General features: G+C 44.9%; 1 protein-coding gene across 1 annotated transcript in view; it reads right to left on the reverse strand.

Annotated features, from left to right (window-relative positions):
- The window catches only part of LOC147679544 (sodium-dependent serotonin transporter-like), an 842,014-nt gene that overhangs the window by 284,278 nt on the left and 537,389 nt on the right, over positions 1–20,347 (reverse strand). The window lies entirely within an intron of this gene.

Here is a 20,347-nt window from a genome sequence, read left to right on the forward strand (position 1 = left end):
GGGGGTCAAGGGGGGTCTACTCTGCCCCCTTATGGTCATTTCCCTCTTTGTTTTGGCCACCTCTCGTGTCTCGATTCTACCGAGACACAAGATGGCGGCCGCTCCGGACTGTTTAGAATGTTTACAGACACCCCAGAGCCAATCAGCTTTCTGCGCGCAAGTCGCGGTAAGCGCCCGGTGCGCGTACCGGTGCGCGTACCGGAGCGCGGCTATAGATATATATATTTTTTTGAACCTTAATTACTCAAAATCCACTGGAGCACATATCTTGAGACATAGCAAAGGCACATCGGGCTACCAGTCCCTACAATTTTGCCAAGTTTGGTGGAAATCCATTCAGCCGTTCGGGCTAAAAGTGAAATCGACCGCCCTATGGAAATTAACATGGGGAAAACGCGTTTTGGGACCCCCCTTTTATCTCGGCCCCCGCTTGACGAATCCCCCCCAAACTTTCAGGGAAGGACCGGAACGCCGCGAGGCCATTTTGAGGAAATTTTGAGGCAGATTCGTCAACCGGCGCCAAAGTTATTCCAAATAGAATTTTGAGATTTAACATTGAAAAAAATCCTAACTATAACTACCTACTGGCGACCGCCAGTAGGTAATATATATATATATATATATATATATATATTCTCACTGGAAAAATCATAGGTTTCAGGCCTTATATAGTTAGGAATTAGCATTTAAAAAACCTTTGAAATTCACTCAAAAAACTATAAGTTTTAGGGGTGTTATAGTTCACATATACAAAACCATTGAACTTGCTCCTATATAGTTAGTTGTACTAACTATATTTCGCGCACCGGCAATCCACTGCTGATAATGTCACATATTAGATCATTCATGACATGGTCAGTGACATCACTGATGACATCTCAAATGACATCACTGATGACATCACTGATGACATCATCCAGTGAATGTGGTTTGCTTCGTTATTTAAATATGCATTATATATATAGCAATTTGCATTGAAGAATGAGTGGATATATATAAATAAATATTTGGATGGAGGATTTAGTAGCAGTGTAATTGACTGTTTACTTGACCAATTTATAGTGTCTCACTAAATATAGTGGATAGTGACTAAACTGTGTGAATATCTGTATCACTTTGTCAGTTGTTGTGTAAACTGGGTCTACAGTTGGTTACTAGCTATGTGAAAGTCTATATTAGTTATTGATTAGTTAACTGAGTATTTGTATGGGAGAGTGAAAGTGTGTGTGGTTCGGTGGGGGGTGTGTGACTGTCCAAAGATGTGTGAATAGTTGATTCAGTAGATATATGAAGTTAAAACTACATGTTCTAATAGTTGTTTGGGTGAGGGAATCTCTTTATGGGTGTGGTGATGAGCAAATATATTTCTCAATGGTACATGTCCAACAAACTAGAAAAATAAAAGGCAGTGTATGTGTCAATTGTTGTATATAAATAAGTATACATAAGACTCAATGATTGTGTGAGTGACTGGATGGATAACTGTATACTTGTAATAATGATTTTATAATTCACTAAGTATGACTTACTATCTAGATGAATAGAGGAAGTGGTGTTTGTATAAGTGTGTAGCTAAGTAAATATGTAAGTATGATCCATTGTTTGCATAAGTGAGTAGGATGACTTCATATGTGAATAGGATGTGTGCTGGTGTGTAATGTGGATATAGGTGTATAAGTATTTTTGATAGTGTTCTATTGTTCATTGACAGCATGTATGAGTGAATCTACAGCTAAGTGATTAGATGTGTGTATACATCTATGAATCACTGAGTGAGTTTTTAGATACTTGTATTGCTGTGACAATGGATTCAAATATGATACTCTGTATTTTACAAAGAGTGATGAAAGATTTTACTAGTGTATGAAAAGGTGTATGTGATTGTCACGTGGATGATGTCATCAGTGATGTCATCAGTGACGTCATTTGAGATGTCATCAGTGATGTCACTGACCATGTCATGAATGATCTAATATGTGACATCATCAGCAGTGGATTGCGGGTGCGCGAAATATAGTTAGTACAACTAACTATATAGGAGCAATTTCAATGGTTTTGTATGAGTGAAATGTCCAGCTAACTATAACACCCCTAAAACTTATAGTTTTTTGAGTGAATTTCAAAGGATTTTTAAATGCTAATTCCTAACTATATAAGGCCTGAAACCTATGGTATTTTCAGTGAATTTGCAAGGTTTTTTAAATGCTAATTCCTAACTATATAAGGCCTGAAACCTATGGTTTTTTCAGTGAATTCGCAAGGTTTTTTAAATCCTAATTCCTAACTATACCAGCCCTGAAACCTATGGTTTTTTCATTTAATTTGGAAGGTTTTTTAAATGACAATTTTTAAATGTATTAATTGTTATTTTTTTTTATACTGACTTACTACATTTTTGCAGGCAGGTGTTCAGACGGCACACCCCCTTTTTACAACACTCTGCAGCGCAGCTCCATGGCGCTTACTGGAGATACCTGTTGGACTAGTTGCCCTCTAGGGGACCTCTGGATTGAAGAAGAATTAATTCCCCAACTTAAAACATGCCACAGGGAAGTGTAATGAAGCCACGCCCTTTTTTACACCTCTCTGCAACGCAGCCCCCAGGCTTGTTTGCAGAGGGGGAACTAATTCCCCTTGCATAATGGGGGTCCCTGTGGGCCAACTAGCCCACCTGGAACCTCCAGTATGCGCCAGGGGGCTTAGTTGCAGAGAGGTGTAATGAGACCAAACCCTTTTTTACACCTCTCTGCAACGCAGCAGTCCGGGCGTGTTTGCAGAGAGGGAACTAATTCCCTTTTGCATACTGGGGGTCCCTGGGGGCCAACTAGACCACCTGGAACCTGCAGTATGCGCCAGGGGGCTGCATTGCAGAGAGGTGTAATGAGGCCACACCCTTTTTTACACCTCTCTGCAATGCAACCCCTGGCGCGTTTGCAGAGGAGGAACTAATTCCCCTTGCATACTGGGGGTTCCTGTGGGCCAACTAGCCCTCCTGGAACCTCCAGTATAAGCCAGTGGGCTGCATTGCAGAGAGGTGTAATGAGGCCACACCCTTTTTTACACCTCTCTACAACGCAGCCCCCGGGCGTGTTTGCAGAGGGGGAACTAATTCCCACCAGGAGCCTCCAGTATGCGCCAGGGGGCTGCTTTGCTTTGCCCCGGAGGGCGGCGGTCCCCGGGGCAGTGTGGGGGGATTGGGTACCCCCCACACTTCTTTTTCACTATGCCCCCGCGATTTGGTCCCCCTGGGGGGTAATTTTTAAATAAACATACCAGGTTTTATTTAAAAAACTTTTTGGGCCTTGAGCGTCCTTGTGGGACCCCCTGAGCAGGCCTAGGGGGTCAGGGTGCTTCTACTCTGCCCCCTTTTTTTCTACACATTTGTTTTTCTGCTTTCTTGTGCCTCAGACTACCTAGCACAAGATGGATGCCAACACTTCCTGGTTAGAAGTGTTGACAGCCAATGAGCATGCTGCTTTCTCGGGAAGGCATGCTGATTGGCTGCCGCTGTCTGTCAACACTCCAAACCAGGAAGTGTTGGCAGCCATCTTGTGCCTCCGTAGAACCAAGGCACAAGAAAGCAGTGAAACAAAGGTGGAAAACACGCAAAGGGGGCAGGGTAGAAGTACCCTGACCCCCTAGCACTGCTCAGGGGGTCCCACAAGGAACCCCAAGGCCCCAAAAAATATTTGTTTTTTGTGAAAAATCGCGGGGTACGTGCATCGGTTTAAAAAATAAATAATTTTTTGGTGGCCTGAGGGGTCCTTGTGAGACCCCCTGCGCAGGCCTAGGGGGTCAGGGTGCTTCTACCCTGCCCCCTTTTTGAGTTCGACACTATTGTTTTTCTGCTTTCCTGTGCCTCAGTCTACCGAGGCACAAGATGGTTGCCAACAATTTCTGTTTAGGAGTGTTGACAGACATTGGCAGCCAATCAGAATGCAGCTCGCGCACGCGAAGGTCCGCGCACGTACACGTACCGTGCGCGCACGGTACGCGGACGGTGCACGCTTATAGATATATAAATGTTTTTCCTTTTGATTTTCTCAGGATCTACTGTAGGGATTTACACCATTTAAGCAAAAGGGCGATCTGCGAACCGAACTGTACCTCTCTGCCAAATTTGGCATAATTACGTTCAGCCGTTCGGGCTGTAGCCGTGTCTAATCGTCCTATGGAAAATAACATGGGGAAAACACGTTTTGGGATGCCCCTCTTTTCTCAGCCCCCACTTGATGAATCCCCCCAAAACTTTCAGGGATGGAGCGGAGCGGAGCAGGCCATCTTCTTTGAGAAATTTGTGAAGATTCATCAACCGGCGCCAAAGTTATTCCCAATAGAATGTTGCGGAACAATATCTAGACGTCCAAGTGTATATTGAAAACGAGCAGATACAAACAAAGATCTATCGCAAACCGACATCTTCCAACAGCATCCTCCACGGAACAAGCTTCCATCTGCCGAATTTGATCAAAAGTATTCCCTATGGCGAATTTATTAGGATGAGAAGAATTTTCTCCACGGACAATATGGCCCAAAAAAACGTTGAGGACAGCAAGAATCGATTTTTTAAAAAGAGGATACAAACACAGCAATGTGGAACAAGGGCTAGCATGAGCAAAACAGATTCCACAAGAAGAGACACTGATCAATAAAGTAAAACAGCCCAATGATGATGTCACAAGATTGATCTTGACATACAGCAAGGAGAGTTTCAAGATTTGTAAGATCCTTTCAAAGTATTGGAATGTACTAGAAGAAGATCCTGACATAGGAAATATGCTTGGAAAATGACCACAGATAACATATCGAAAAGTTCCCTCTTTAAAGGATAAACTTGTAAGAAGCCATTTCTCAATATCAAAACCAACAACATGGCTAACCTCCAGACAAAATGGATTTATACACTGAGGGAAGTGTAAAGCCTGTAAAATCGGGAAAACAATATCAAATATTAAAGACTTCAGAGAAAAAACATTTGAGATCAAAGGCAAAATAACCTGTGAAACATCATATGTGGTGTATATGATAGAATGTACCTGTGGAATGCGTTACATTGGAAGCACCATCTGCCCTCTCAAAAAGCGAATACTAGAACATCTTCGTGCAACCAACAATAAGGACATGACATAGGCTATCTCCAAGCATCTTCATCTGCAACACAAGACCAACTGGGAGGACATCCGCTACTTTGGAATTGCCACGGTAGCCGCACATGAAAGAGGCGGTAACCGAACATTGAAATTGAGGCAATTGGAATCGCGCCTTATAATTCGATTCAAAACTAAAACCCCATTGGAATAAATGGGGATGAAGAAATGTACATTCATCTGTAAACATTTGGACATAAGGGTACTAAACCCGTTACGATCTGTCCTTGAGCCACACAAAATATAATTAAGTTAGTGTGCATTTGTAGTTTTGAAATAACTCACTTATTTAATAACTCTTCAAACACATACTAAAACTGTGGCAAGTACCAACATACTTATTTAAAACTAAGAACTGCAAATGAACTGTACTTGATAAAGTTCGAAACGAATGTTACAAAAAAGCTGCTGACACTGATAACTACATTTACCAGAAGCCTTTGCTCTTGTTCAAGCACTATAAATGGTGACACTAAAAACGGACTCACTATACCGTGAGAAAGAACATTTCTTGTTCGAAATGTTGGTGCGTGGTGGTAGGTGGCGGAGATTATTATGCTTGAATAAAAACAAGCCTTCATGAAGTTCCCGTTTTCTGGAGTGCAGTCTTTTAAAGTCCTCTTGCTTTTATATATACACATATATATATATATATCACTCAGAAAGTCAGCCTTACAGCGTGAAGAAGGACGACAGCGGACCCAGAAATTTCAGGTGCAAATTTTATTTAGTGCAAAATGCGCCCCCGCACCATAGCCATGACGCGTTTCGGGTCTTCCTCGACCCTTGATCACATGACATCGCTTTGGAGTGAAGATTCAAAATTTAAAGTGGCAGTGCACAATGGATAATCCCCGTCATAATCGTGATAGACAAAATACTATACAAGCGTCATAAGTTCATATACTTATTTTTAACAAAGCAGCAATAAATATACTGTTTTAAAATAAGGTTTAAAAGCATTTCCCCAAATAAATATATACGATAAAAATTATTTAAAATATCATATATAAAAACATCATGTACATGTGCAAAATATTGCTGCTATAGTAGCATATGACAACTTTCCACAATTTATCTACAAACTGATGTTACACTGGGGAAAAACCTCCTCGGGGTACTAACTGTAAAATACAGGTTTTCTAACCAAAGACCCAAATGCCTTTCAGTATAGAATTAAATCCAAACATAAAACGCTGATTTTAAGAAGTATTTCTTAATGTATAGTTGTCGGAATATAATCCAATGTGCAAAGCAGTGCAATGTAAACAATATAGATTACAACCAGTGTATAAGTGCAAAAAGTCCAAAACATGACTTAATAACATTTATAACACAATAAATGTTAAAATCAAATTCAAAAATATATTTGTAAAAGGATTAAAATGTCATTATCCAAAAGCTACTACAAATTCAATATAATCATGAATTTTTGCAACCTGGATCAAAGTGTTATCCACTGACCTGTAATCAATACAATACTTGAAACCTTAGATTTTTAATGAGTTGAATAAACATGATTGTTTTTCATTACAAACATGTATAGAGGTCCTCCCCTGCATTCAATCCATTGGGATGCTTACTATGTAAGTTCAAGATGTAATAAGTTTCAAGTTTGCGGAGAGCCCCATCCCTGTCGCCACCTCTCCTTAGGGGCATAACAGCGTCTATAGCATAGTATTTCAGTAGACTGGAATTTTGTTTATGATACTCCTTAAAGTGTCTGGCAACAGGGTAACTCTCATCACAATGTATGATAGCTCTTAAATGCTGAAGTATTCTCTTATGGACTGCAAGTCTCGTGCTACCAATATATCTGAGCCCACAGGGACATTCAAGAACATATATCGCGAACTCAGTTTTACAGGTTAGATATTTTGAGATGCAAATCTCTTTCTTGAAAAATGGAGAGGTATAGGTTTTCCTATTAACCCCCTTCTGACAGGCTTTGCAGTTGGTACATTTAACAAACCATTTCCTGCTATTTAACCAGTCTGTCTTCACTAGGATTTCAGGGCTGCTACTAGCCAAGCTAGTCTGCATTGAGCCTGCTTTCTTAAAAGTAATGGTTGGAGCCTTGATCGTTCCCATTTTTAACACCGGGTCGTTCTTAATGAGATCCCAGTGTTTGGTCATAATTTTCCTGATGTCTTGATGTTGTTTACTATATGTAATGATCAGTCTTATAGTATCCTCCACAGGAACCTCCACATTGTTCTGTTTCATCGCTTTAGTAATTAGGGCCTCCTCTCTAGGCAGTAGTTGCGTGCATCTTATGGCTGCCCTAATACTTTTATCCGAGTACCCTCTAGCTAAGAAACGTTCCCGACAGGCAGATTGGGCTTCCACCATATCTTCCTGCCTGCTACAAATCCATTTAATTCGAAGCATCTCCCCGTAGGGGATGCTCCGAATTAAATGTCGCGGGTGATTGCTAGTGGCATGAAGCAAGGTGTTGCCTGCTGTAACCTTCCTATGCAATCTAGTGTGGAGTGTCTGTTCATGAGTAAATACTTCTACATCAAGGAAGTTAACTGATGTTTTACTGATTTGAGAGGTAAATTTCAAATTCAAACAGTTTACATTGATTTCCTCAACAAATGCAGCTGCTGATGCTGCTTCTCCCCTCCAAATCAGAAATAGATCGTCAATGTACCGATATATGCATATGATGTTGTTATTCAAGTTTTCAGCAAACTGTTGTCCGAGCACCTGCTTCTCCCACAGCCCCATGTGCAAACATGCGTAGCTGGGGGAGAAGCAGGAACCCATATATATATATATATTTATACACACACACACACATATATATATATATGTATATATATATATATATATATATATATATATATATATATATATATACATATATATATATATATATATATATATATATATATATATATATATATATATATATATATATATAAACAAGTCCACTTCCTCCGTTTCACCGGGACCTGTGACTGCGGTGCAAACCAGGGGCAGAGGTCGCCCTGTAAACTATGTCTCCCACCAAGCACAGCAGCCACTGTGCGAGTGACCATGTCATGAGTGATGTAATATGTGATGTCATCAGCAGTGCATTACACGCGCAAGTTATAGTGAGTCCAACTAACTATAACGTGGGAATTTCAATGGTTTTATGCCAGTAAAATTTCCAGGTAACTATAACTGGTGTGAAACCTATGGTTTTTCAGTGAATTTCAAAGGTTTTTTTAATGCTAATTCCTAACTAAAAGTCTCACTTTAAGACTGTTACCGCTCTAGTTGTTCTTTAGAACACTCTGGTACATACTATCATTGGGCTATAGTTGCGCTACATCTGGCTGATATTTGGGCTACATTTGTATTTTTTTGTCTCTGGTGGCCATCTTTGGGCTACATTGGGCTACATTTGGGCTCTAACATATATAAAGCCCAAATATAGGCCAATATATATTTTTTAAAAGTTAATTTTCTTAAAAACAACTGGAGCATATATCTTGAGACATAGCTATCAGTCCTTACAATTTTTCATTTAAAAAAAAATATATATATATATTTTTTATTTTTTTTGTCTTGGAGTGCTTCCGGTGCGCGCCTCGGTGAGCGCCCCGGAAAGCGTACTATTTTGAAGCGCCCCGGTGTGCGAACCGGAAAGCGTCCCGTTAGCGCCAATGTCGCGATCGAAAACAACATCGTGATGCGTCGCATAAGCGTGACGTATCGCGTAGCCGCGTGATGCGTCTTATGATGCGCTGCGTAAACGCACCCGGAAGCGCTCTGTGGCGCGGCCCGGAGCGCGTAACGTAAGCGCGCCGGAGCGCGCCGGAGCGCGTAACATAAGCGCAGCGGGTCATGTGACTTGAAAATAACACTTTTCATTGGTTCTCTTCATTTTTTTCTCCAAATAATGAAAGCCCCCTCCTTTTTTCCTCATTCTTACTTTCTTCATTGAGAGAGCAAGAGCTATTTTGGAGGAAAGAATGGCATCACTTGTTGCTGCAGCTGGTGCATCCCCACCACCACCCCCACCACCCAGAAAAGAAGGTCCACCACCACAGTTTCTTGGAGGACAAGAAGAAGAGGAGGAAGAAGAGGAGGAGGATCAACATCAAAGGGTCTACCTCCCAGAAGAACCAAGACAAAGGCACGTCAAAGTGCACTTCATTTGGCATTTTTTTTCTTTTCCAGATGACCAAAAAAAGGTGAACACCCCCAAAGTCACCTGTCTCATCTGTGACAAAGTTCTTTCCAGGGGCAATCCCTCCAAGAAATATTCTTTTGGTAACTATACCATGATCCGATGGAGAGGTGGCATCCCAATAATTTGGCCCAGGCTGAAGTCCGGAAACTTCGTCACAACCCACCCCCTGTGGCCAGCACTTCCTCTTCAGTACCCTCACTTTCTGGACTAGAAGAACGGCAAATGGTGCCAAATATTCAACCAAAATTTGGCAAGGTCAAACTTCTTTACATTTTGTGTGGAAAAACTTTATGCTATGGTGAACTTAGCGTCACCTTAATAAATACTGCTATAGACAACCACAAATGCAGCAAGGAAAGAAAACAGTAATTCTTTTCTTTTTTTTTTGCTCCTGTTGAGCCATTTCCAATTCCCTGTTTTTTGTTTGTTCCCTCAAAAAACCCCCCAAAAATATAAAATTGTTCAAAAACACAAAAAAATTAAACAAATGTTCCGAAAAATAATAAAAAAAAATATAAAACAAAAAGAATAAAAAAAAGTTCTTTTTAGAACTACCTCCCATTTATAAAATATTGCCAACATTTTTTAAACTCTGGCATTCTTTTTTCTCTGTTGTGCGCTTCCCGGTGCGCTCCCCGGTGCGCGCGTACCGGGCGCTCCCCACGCAAAAATCGAATTTTTTTTTTTTTTTTTGCCCCGCGGGGCCCTTTTAAAGCCCCCACATCAAACCTAGGGGGTCAGGGAGGGTCTAGTCTGCCCCCTTATGGTCAATTCCCCCTTTGTTTTGGTCACCTCTTGTGTCTCCATCCTACAGAGACACAAGATGGCGGCCGCTCCGGACTGTTTCGAATGTTTACAGATAACCAAGAACCAATCAGCTTTCTGCGCGCAAGTCGCGTGGCGCGCCCGGTGCGATCCCCGGAGCGCGTACCGGGGCGCTGTCATAGATATATATATTTTTTTGAACCTAAATTACTCAAAATCTACTGGAGCACATATCTTGAGACATAGCAAAGGCACATCGGGCTACCAGTCCCTACAATTTTGCCAAATTTGGTGTATATCCATTCAGCCGTTTGGGCTAAAAGTGAGGTCGACCGCTCTATGGAAATTAACATGGGGAAACGTGTTTTGGGACCCCCCTTTTATCTCGGTTCCCGCTTGACGCATCCCCCCCCAAACTTTCAGGGAAGGACTGGAGCTCGACGAGGCTATTTTGAGGAAATTTTCAGGCAGATTCGTCAACCGGTCCCAAAGTTATTCCAAATAGAATTTTGAGATTTAACATTGAAAAAAATCCTAACTATAACTACCTGCTGGCGACCGCCAGTAGGTAATATGTATATGTATATATATATATATATATATATATATATATATATATATATATATATATATATATATATATATATATATATATATATATTACCTCTTCAGTGACATCACTCATGACATCTCAAATGACATCACTGATGACATCATTGATGACTTCATCCAGTAAAGGTGTATTTCTGTAAAGTTTAAATATTTTGCATATATATCTATGCCAAGGTGTATTGAAGAATGAGTGCATTTACAAGTGCCTGATGTGATTATTTAGTAGGTGTATGACTGACTGTATAAGTGAGTGATTGAACGTGTCTTACTGAATGCATGGGTTAGTGACTAAACTGTGTGAACGTCTGATATTAGTCTCTCAGTAGGTGTGTAAGCGGCTGCATGGGTTGGTGAGTAGCTACATGAGTGTCTATATGGGTTATTAATTTGTTGTCTGAGTATCTGTGTGGGTGCCTGAGTGTCTGTGTGGGTGGGTGGTGGGTTTGACTTTGTGCATAGATGTGTGAGTGATTCACTGAGTGTATGAGTTCAAGAGTGCATCTGTGAAGGGATGTATGGGTGTGTGAGTGTGTATGGATGTGTTGGTGAGTGAATGAATGTCTCAGTGGTATATGTGTGAGTAACATCATATGTTTTAAGGCAGTATATGTGAGTGTTGGAGTATATGAATGACTATACGTGAGAGTAAGTTATTTGAAGAGTGGGTGTTTAAATGAGTGTCTGCTTGTATCAGTCATTGTATAAGACAGTAAGTATATCTTAGTATCTGCATAAATAAGTGATGTGGTGTGTGTATAAATAACTCAGTTGGTGTGTATAACTGTATACATGAGTAAATTAGTATGGCATTCATTCTCTGCATGACTGAATAGGTGTGTGAGTAACTCTATGGATGAGTGGTAGAGTGTGGCTATATGTATAGGTGTATGAGTAAATATTATAGTGCTGTATTGATGAGTAACTGTATGTATAAGTCACTGGATGTGTGTATAGACCTAGGATATAGTCGGTGGTATGTAGTATCTGGCATTGTTGTGGTATGGTTTCAAAAATAGTAGTCTGTATTTTAGAGTGGGGGTATCAAAGTTTATATTAGAGCATCAGTATGTGCATCAGATTATCACGTGGATGATGTCATCAGTGATGTCATTTGAGATGTCATCAGTGATGTCACTGACCATGTCAAGAGTGATGTAATATGTGAGGTCTTTTGCAGTGCATTACGGGCGCGCGAGTTATAGTTAGCTCAACTAACTATAACTGGCACTATATATTCTCATATAAAACTATAGTTTTGTAAGAGTCAAATGTCCAACTAACTATAACGTCTGTAAAACCTGTGGTTTTTTCAGTGAATTTTAAATGTTAATTTCATATTCTAATATTTATAAAACCTATATTTTTTCTAATTATTCTTAATATTTTACAACTCTATTATCTTTTTTTCTAACTTTAAAACTTTTAAAACGATGTAATGTTTTATATCTTCCCCCAAAAATACGTATATCATTTTTTTTGTTGTTGAGAAAACTACAGTCCCTTACTGGTAGTCTACCAAGCTCGATCAGCATGCGAATCCTATCCACCACATTTAAATGATGCGCATTTTGTATTCAACGGGTTTGTGGCTCCGCGTCCCGCGTAACAACATATACATATGAGGTCGCGCCAGCTGCTACTTTGGTATGCGACGGGTACACACTACCAAGCTGCGCGTTATGTCATATACGTATGGGGTCATGCCCACTGCACGTTGCGTATGCGACGAGTGCATGCTAGCACACCCTCTGTGTAGCGATTGCGGGGTCCGGGGGGGCGGGGTACAGGTCAGCTTGGTAAGTCCCGTAGATGGTATGCGCCTGGGAGTGTGTGCAGGACAGGTCGAACAAACTACCCTAACCAGCATGCCAAGGGGCAAGTCAGAGGAGTCACGGGACCTAGGTCATTTAAGCACCTCCCTTCCTCCAGGAAGGTGCTTGTCAATCAATCCGGAGGCTGTAGGAAAGGCGGATGGTGTTCCCCGCCGGATTTCAGCTAGAAGCCTGAAGATCACCGAGAAGACGAAGCCGTCTAACAACCTGTTGCCTGCATTCCAGAGGAAATCCGATAAGTACTGAGACAAACGGAAGCGGGCTCGCTTCCGTTGCAAACACTTGTGTTCGTGTTGTACCGTGTTCGTGTTGGACCATAGATAGTTAGGGATTGATTTGGTACAGTGCCACTGACATTGCCTTGTTCTTTCAGAGGAGGTCTCTGTGGGCGAGCGCGTCTGCAGTTAAGATGCGGAGTTGCCTCTATTCAGTGCACATCTCTCCAGAGAGGTATTCTGGGAGACGTAGTTCCGGTTGTGTTCCCTGACGGAATTACCTTGCAAAAGAGACAGAGACTCTGTTCCTATTACGATCCTTTGTTTTTGTTTAAACTCACACTTCCTTGGACAACGGTCGTGTTCGGCTTGTGCATTAACAGCCGTCATAGTATATATCCTTTTTACCGCTGCCTGCAACGGTCCGGAACTCCAGAACTAAAGGGACCTTATCCATTCTCCGGGTTCAGTCCTACCTGGGCAGTCATAGGGCTGTCTGTCCCGCAAGAGTTCCGTTGCTTGTTCCTTACCAGCTTGGGTGGTGTGTGATTCTGGTGAGTGTTGTACCAAGGATTGGGGCTAGCGGTATTCATAGACACAGTGGGTGTAGTGATAACTGTATTCTTTACTCTTCCCAGACCAGGTGGGCTGCCATTGTCTATTCTCTGCCACCGCTTGACCAGACTCAGAGGGATCCCAAAGAATCATCACTACCTGTTTTTTATTTTATCCACTTACCCTTTCCCGGCTGGGTACGTGTTCTCACAGTGAGTGTTCCTTTTGCTGTGTGATCCATAGCTGGTAGGGATTGGGGAACTTAGCGTCAGAAGTCGTTTCTGCCGGACATCCTGAGCAAAGGTTAGTGGCGATTGTATGCTTGCGCTGCTGCCAATCCACGACAGATTGACAAGCCCAAGTTTATACGCCGGCCCGAACGATGAATATCGAAACAGTGTTGGCTTCCGTGTTGGAAGGCCTAGCTTCCCTACAGCAGGAAGTAACTACATCTAGAGCAGAAAACCAGACACTGCATAAAGAAGTAGGTACGTTAAGGAGAGAAGTTGCAGGTCTATCCCGAACAGGGACAGGAGGGAGTCCTTACCTTACCTAAAACCCGCTACATTACCTCCTCCAGGCCCCAAAACACCTACACCTTTGGGAGCAGAAGGGGGTGGGTTTTTTGTTCCTCCTCAAGTTACCACTTCTACAACACCCCCGACTGATCCAGTCCATACCGTTCATGTTGTGCAGACAGTGGGTGTTCCTTTAGCCCCGCCTGAACGCTTTTACGGGGACCCCCGTAAGTTCGAAACATTCCTGAATCAGTGTAGGTTACATTTTCTATGTAAACCTGGGGTTTTTCAGGACGACCCCGCTAAGACTGCATTTATGATGTCCTATATGGGGGGTAATGTTGCTAGTTGGACCATCCCATTGTTGGAGAAAAACGACCCAGTGTTGCACAATTTTTCTGCCTTTTGTGTTGAATTACGTAAGCTTTTTGATCGGAAATCCCATATGCTGACCCTGGATAGGGAATTGCTCACCATACGTCAAGGGTCTCAGGACTTGTTATCATACATTACATTGTTCAATAGGCTGGTGGTCGAAACTGACTGGCCCCCTGCTAAGCGTATCTCATTATTCTATCAAGGCCTACGAGGGGAACTAAAAGATGTTCTGGCACAAGTGGTACAGCTTCCCGACACTTGCGAAAAATTCATAGATCTAACAGTGCAGTTGGACCATAGGCTCCTTGAGAGAAGGGGGGACCCAAACCAGGAGGAGGTCTCTGCCTTGGGTTGTTTGCCGCTAACGATCTCCCCTTCTCTAGCTAATACGTTGCATCCAGCTGTGGCGCACATGCATCTTCAGATCACCCTATGGGTCACGCCTCAAAAAGCATTGAATATCGACGCTCTGGTAGATTCAGGAGCAACCGGAAACTATATCGATCAAGAATTCGCTATGAAGATCGGTATCGCCTGTGAGAAAAAAGAAAAACCTGAGTTGGTGAAAGCCGTTGATGGAACCGTTTTGTCGTCTGGTCCAGTGGCTTACCACACTTGTCCTATGCTAATGCAGACAGGCCCTAATCATCAGGAACATATCCAGTTCGATCTAATTGATGCACCTCAATTCCGTCTCATTTTGGGAATGCCCTGGTTAACTCTCCATGACCCAAAAGTCAGTTGGGCTGCACGCACCATTACACTGTCATCCGATTATTGTCAGGAACATTGTACTCAGGCTTCCTCAATCACCTGCATTCCTGAAATATCACCTTCTGTATGTTTGGCAACTGCATGTTCACAAGACCGATATTGTTGTGCTACCGTACTTCCCGTGGAGTATCAGGCATTCCTTCCTGTGTCTGACAAACAACAGGCTACCCACTTGCCGCCACACAGGGTTTACGACTGTCGAATTGACCTTATACCAGGAGCCGATATTCCATGCAGTCGGGTCTATGCCATGACTGAAAAAGAAACACAGTATCTGAAGACGTACATCGAGGAGAACCTAGCGTCGGGATTTATCAGACACTCAACTTCTCCTGCTTCATCCCCTATGTTTTTCATTCCTAAGAAGGATTGCGCGGAATTAAGACCCTGTATCGATTATAGAGCTATTAATCGTGTGACCATAAAAAACCGATACCCTCGCCCCTTGATACCAGTGCTAATGGACCAACTAAAAGGCGCCAGATATTTCACCAAACTCGATCTCCGTGGGGCCTATCATCTGGTGCGCGTCAAAAAAGGGGATGAGTAGAAAACAGTGTTTCGGACAAAGTTGGGTTTGTTCGAATACAGGGTGATGCCCTTTGGGCTATGCAATGCCCCCGCCGCGTTTCAGTTTTTTATGGATGAAGTCCTACGCGGGTGTCTGGAAACATATTGCATCGTCTACATCGATGATATTTTGGTGTACTCCTCTACCCTCTCGGAACATGTCATGCATGTGAAATCCGTGCTAGGCAGATTACAACAGAATGGAAAGGGGCGACCACTTGGTCCCCCCGAACGTATGGTGGAGTACCCCGATCCCCCCGGGAAGCCATTTTGGGCGGGAGGCGAGTCTCGGCTGGTATGCCCGAAGCGGCGCAGCCGGGGCGCGCCTTTTCCCGCCCAAGAGTGGGTTGTCCTAGACACCGAAGCCGCTAGCCACGCCCCGGAGGCAGATTGGAGGTGGGTCCACGCCCGCCCGAAGAAGGATAAAAGGAGCGACAAGCCAAGAAAGCATCCTCTTGTTCCTGTGCTCTGAAGCTGCACCTCCCCGTTGCACGTGAGCTCGAGACGGAACGAAGAGCCAATTTTGAGGATTTAATTTTGTCTTTGTTCTTTCAGTAAGTCAGTGTTGGACGATGCCGAACAAGAAGGTCGGAAAGAGGGTCGGTACTGATCAGATGCTCCGCATGCTGGTGAAAGACATGGCCGAGATGAAGAAGCAGATGGCGGCAATGAATGGTGTGGGGGGACCCAAGCGAGTCGTCGGACCAGCATTGCCGGGAGTAGTCCCTAACGGGAGAGGTAGAAGGGCCAAGAAGGGAGCATCGGGGGGGGGAGGCCCCAGTTCCCGAGGCGCCGCCGGCGCACCCGGATACACCGACTGAGGCCCCGATCCCTGTCCCGAACGAGGGGCAACCAATCCCGGTTGTAGTCACTCCCGTGAACGGGGAGGATATGCCTCCTGAACTGGCTGCACAGTTGGCAGCATGGTTGGGGAAAGATAACGAGGGGGCCACGGCTGATGATGCCAGGGCAGTAATGAAGCAGTTGCGGCTATCGAGAGATGCTGCGAAGGCACCAGGTCCTCTTGTTCCCCCACAGGCTCCCGTGGAACAACCAGTAGCGGGCGTGAGTTCGGCAGCGACTACGGTCACAGCTACCGGTCCAGGTAAGCAGCTATTGCCGATGGCGGGGGAGGGATCGGTACCTTCGAGAAGGGAAAAAGTTGTTCAGCATATCCCGATGGACGTCAAAGAGAGGATATGGGCTGATAAATATATAAACATGTTTTCCTTACTAACCGATCATTATGAGATTGAGCATGTAAAAAATCAAAAGGAGTTTCTGCATCCTAGTGTTTGGCGCGCCAAGATGGCCGCTTTCAGAGTTGATGAATCGATAGGTAATTGGGGCAGAGCGTTTGGAATGTTCATTGCAATTATGGGGGAACGAAGGCCCGAAATGTTGGCGGAACTAGCCGTATATCAGACACGTATTATGGAAATGTATCAGACACATGATGGCAATCAATGGTTTTGTTATGATAACATATTTCGTAAGTCCAAGGAGTTCGACACATCTCTGACGTGGGATTGTTTCGACTCCATTTCCTGGCAAAAAAATGGAGAAATCAGGCATGACGAAGGCGCCATTAGTGTGGGGGAGCGGGGGCGAATTTTCCCGCCACTCGTCTGGGGCGCCCTTTCGGGCGGGATCAGGCAATGATCAGCACTCAAGGACTAATGGCAACTCAGGTAAGAAGGGGGCATGCTGGAGTTTTAACAGAGGCAAATGTACAAGGCCCCAGGGGTCATGCAAGTTTAGGCATGAATGTGCAGGGTGCGGGCAGTCCTCGCATCCCGAGACCATGTGCAGAGCCAAAACGGGTGACACGGGAAGTAGAGGGGGCGCCAAACAGGTCTGAAATAGTCCGAGGGGCGCATCTTCCGACTCCCGTCGATACCATGGCAATGATTCCTTGGCTCAACGAATACCCGGATCATGGCTCCGCTGGGGTGTTGCGGAATGGTTTTTCATATGGTTTCCGCATCCCGGCGGGGGAATTTCAGGGTAAATCACAATGTAGAAACCAACTGTCGGTTTTGCAGAATACGGCGGTGGTACAAGCAAAGATTGGGAAAGAGGTGACCCGGGGTCGGGTCGCCGGTTGCTAATTTTGTTTGCTCGCCTCTGGGAGTGGTCCCCAAGAAGGACCCAGGGGAATTCAGGTTGATACATAACTTATCAGCTCCGAGGGGTCTCTCGGTGAACGATGCGATTGACCCGGGAGTCTGTTCAGTGCGTTTGATGAGGCTGTCGCCATGTTGAATCGCCTGGGGCCCGGGGCGCTGATGGCCAAATCAGATATCGAGTCAGCGTTCCGGTTGCTCCCGGTACACCTAGATGATCAGCGTCTCCTTGGTTTCATGTTTCAGGGACGCTATTACATGGATAAATGTATGCCGATGGGTTGCTCCATATCTTGTGCGTATTTTGAGAAATTCAGTAGTTTTCTCCAATGGGCGTTCTCTAGAATAACGGGGTTTACACATGTTATGCACTATCTTGACGATTTTCTGTTCCTGGGGGCATCTGGGGACTCGGAATGTGCACGGGCTTTGGATAAATTTTGTGATCTCATGAAACAGTTTGGCGTGCCATTGGCACCAGGTAAGACCGTGGGGCCATCTACTTCGCTCGAGTTTCTTGGAATAGAGCTCGATTCCGAAGAGGGGTGCTTCCGGTTGCCCAAGGAAAAGGTGATAAAATTCAGGGCCTCGCTGGAAACATGTATTAGCGAGAAAAAGGTAAATTTGCATCAATTGCAGCAGACTGTGGGCCAGCTGAATTTTGCCCTGAGAGTGATACCAATGGCTCGCACTTTTTCCCGCTCGATTGCACAAGCCATGGTCGGCCTAAAAGAAGGGCACCACCGCACAAGGCTCTCGGCGGAGGTTCGCCAGTATATGCGCATATGGTTGGCATTCCTGGTGGATTTCAATGGTCGTGTCGTGTGGAACAGACCGGCGGTGTCCTCCGAGGAGCTGGGGTTGTGGACAGACTCGGCAGGGAGTGTGGGTTTTGGCGCCATATTTGGTAATCACTGGTCAGCCCGAACATGGCCGTCATGGTGGCACGAGAGTGGGCTTACAGGTAACATTGGGTTTCTCGAATTGTTCCCTATTCTGGTGGCCTTGAAAACATGGCCGGAGGGGTTTCGTGATCACTCTGTGGTTTTCTGGTCTGATAACATGACCGTGGTTGAGTGTATCAATAGTCAGGCAGCTCGATGCAAATGGATTTTGAGACTGCTTAAGGAAATTGTCCTGCTATGTATGAGACTGAACGTCCATTTTAGGGCAAAACATGTGCCAGGGGTGCTGAATCAGGCAGCTGATGCGCTTTCTCGTTCCCGTATGCAGGCCTTCTGGGGTTTTCTGCCCACAGCGGACCCGGTGGCGGCACCATTTCCCGAAGCTCTCTGGTCTCTCGGTGCCCCGGACTACAAGACCTCGTGGGAGAGAGTCTAGCACCCAGGACAAGGAAGGCATACGAAGGGGCGTTCCGTTCCTACTGGTCCTTTTTGGGTTCTGCTGGGGGGGAGCTTTGGGGCCAAGAAGAGTATGTCCTGAAATTTTTGTTATCGTTACATCAGGCAGGCAAATCAGTAGCTACGGCCCATAGGCACCGGGCCGCCATTTCCTTCATGGCGCGGGCTCATGGTATCCAGGACCCCACAGCGTCTTTTGTGGTACAGAAAGCGCTGCGTGGGTGGCAACGCCTTGAAGGTCGCAGAGTGGATGAAAGGCACCCGATAGGTCTGGAAAGATTGGGCCTGTTGCTATCCGTACTGCCTGCAACGTGTTCATCTCAATCAGAGACAGTGCTATTCCGGGCCGCTTTTGCATTAGCATTCCATGGGGCTATGCGGGTTAGCGAACTGGTAGCAAAGAACAGGCAGGATACGGGGGGAGGTCTGTGCCGAGAGCACATACAGATTAAGGGGGAGACGATGGTGGTCTCGTTTGCCAGGTCCAAGACCGATCAGGGAGCGATCGGGGACAGTGTGGTAGTCCAGCGGATACCCGGATCTCCCATGTGCCCGGTTGCATGCGTTGAGGAGTATTTGGCGCAAAGGACGGCATCATGGGGGGGGGACCTTGCTGAGGCACGCCGACGCCACCCCACTGACTAGGTTTCAGTTCCAGCGGGTGCTTGCAATGGCGATTACAGCCGCGGGCTTGAACCCGTGCGAGTTTGGGACCCATTCCTTCCGGATAGGGGCTGCTACAGAGGCTACAGCCAGGGGTCTGAGTGTTGAAAAAGTGAAACAGTTGGGGCGTTGGTCCTCGATTTGTTACAAAAGGTATGTGCGGTTGCACATGTTGTGAAGCTGATATCATGCACTCACGCTTCTTGTTTTTGTTTGGTTTACAGTTTCGCAAGCTTACGAGGCGGGGCGGACTGTGCAGTCGACCCGACACCTGGGAACCAGCGGTCAAAGACCACCGGCTGAGGAGAGAGTGGTGTGGGTCGTGGGCCACTCATACGTGAGGCGTGCCGCAGACGTATTCAAAGCAGGTGACATGATTCACATGGCTGGGGAATACGGGTACAGGGTGACCTTCTACGGAAGGGGCGGGCTCTGTATTGACCAGTTTCAAACTTTTATGGAGGATTTGTTAGGGCCGACAAGGTCACCGCCATCTATAATCATAGTGCATCTTGGGGGCAATGATTTGGTGACCACTGGTCGACGGGTACTTCTCGAGTTGATACTATCCACTGTAAGTTGGTTGGCGAGAAGGGTTCCGGGGTGCACAATTGCATGGTCCCATATGATTCCACGGAAGGT

This window comes from Lissotriton vulgaris, chromosome 11 (genome assembly GCF_964263255.1).
Source record: "Lissotriton vulgaris chromosome 11, aLisVul1.2, whole genome shotgun sequence".
In the NCBI taxonomy this organism is placed as follows: domain Eukaryota; kingdom Metazoa; phylum Chordata; class Amphibia; order Caudata; family Salamandridae; genus Lissotriton; species Lissotriton vulgaris.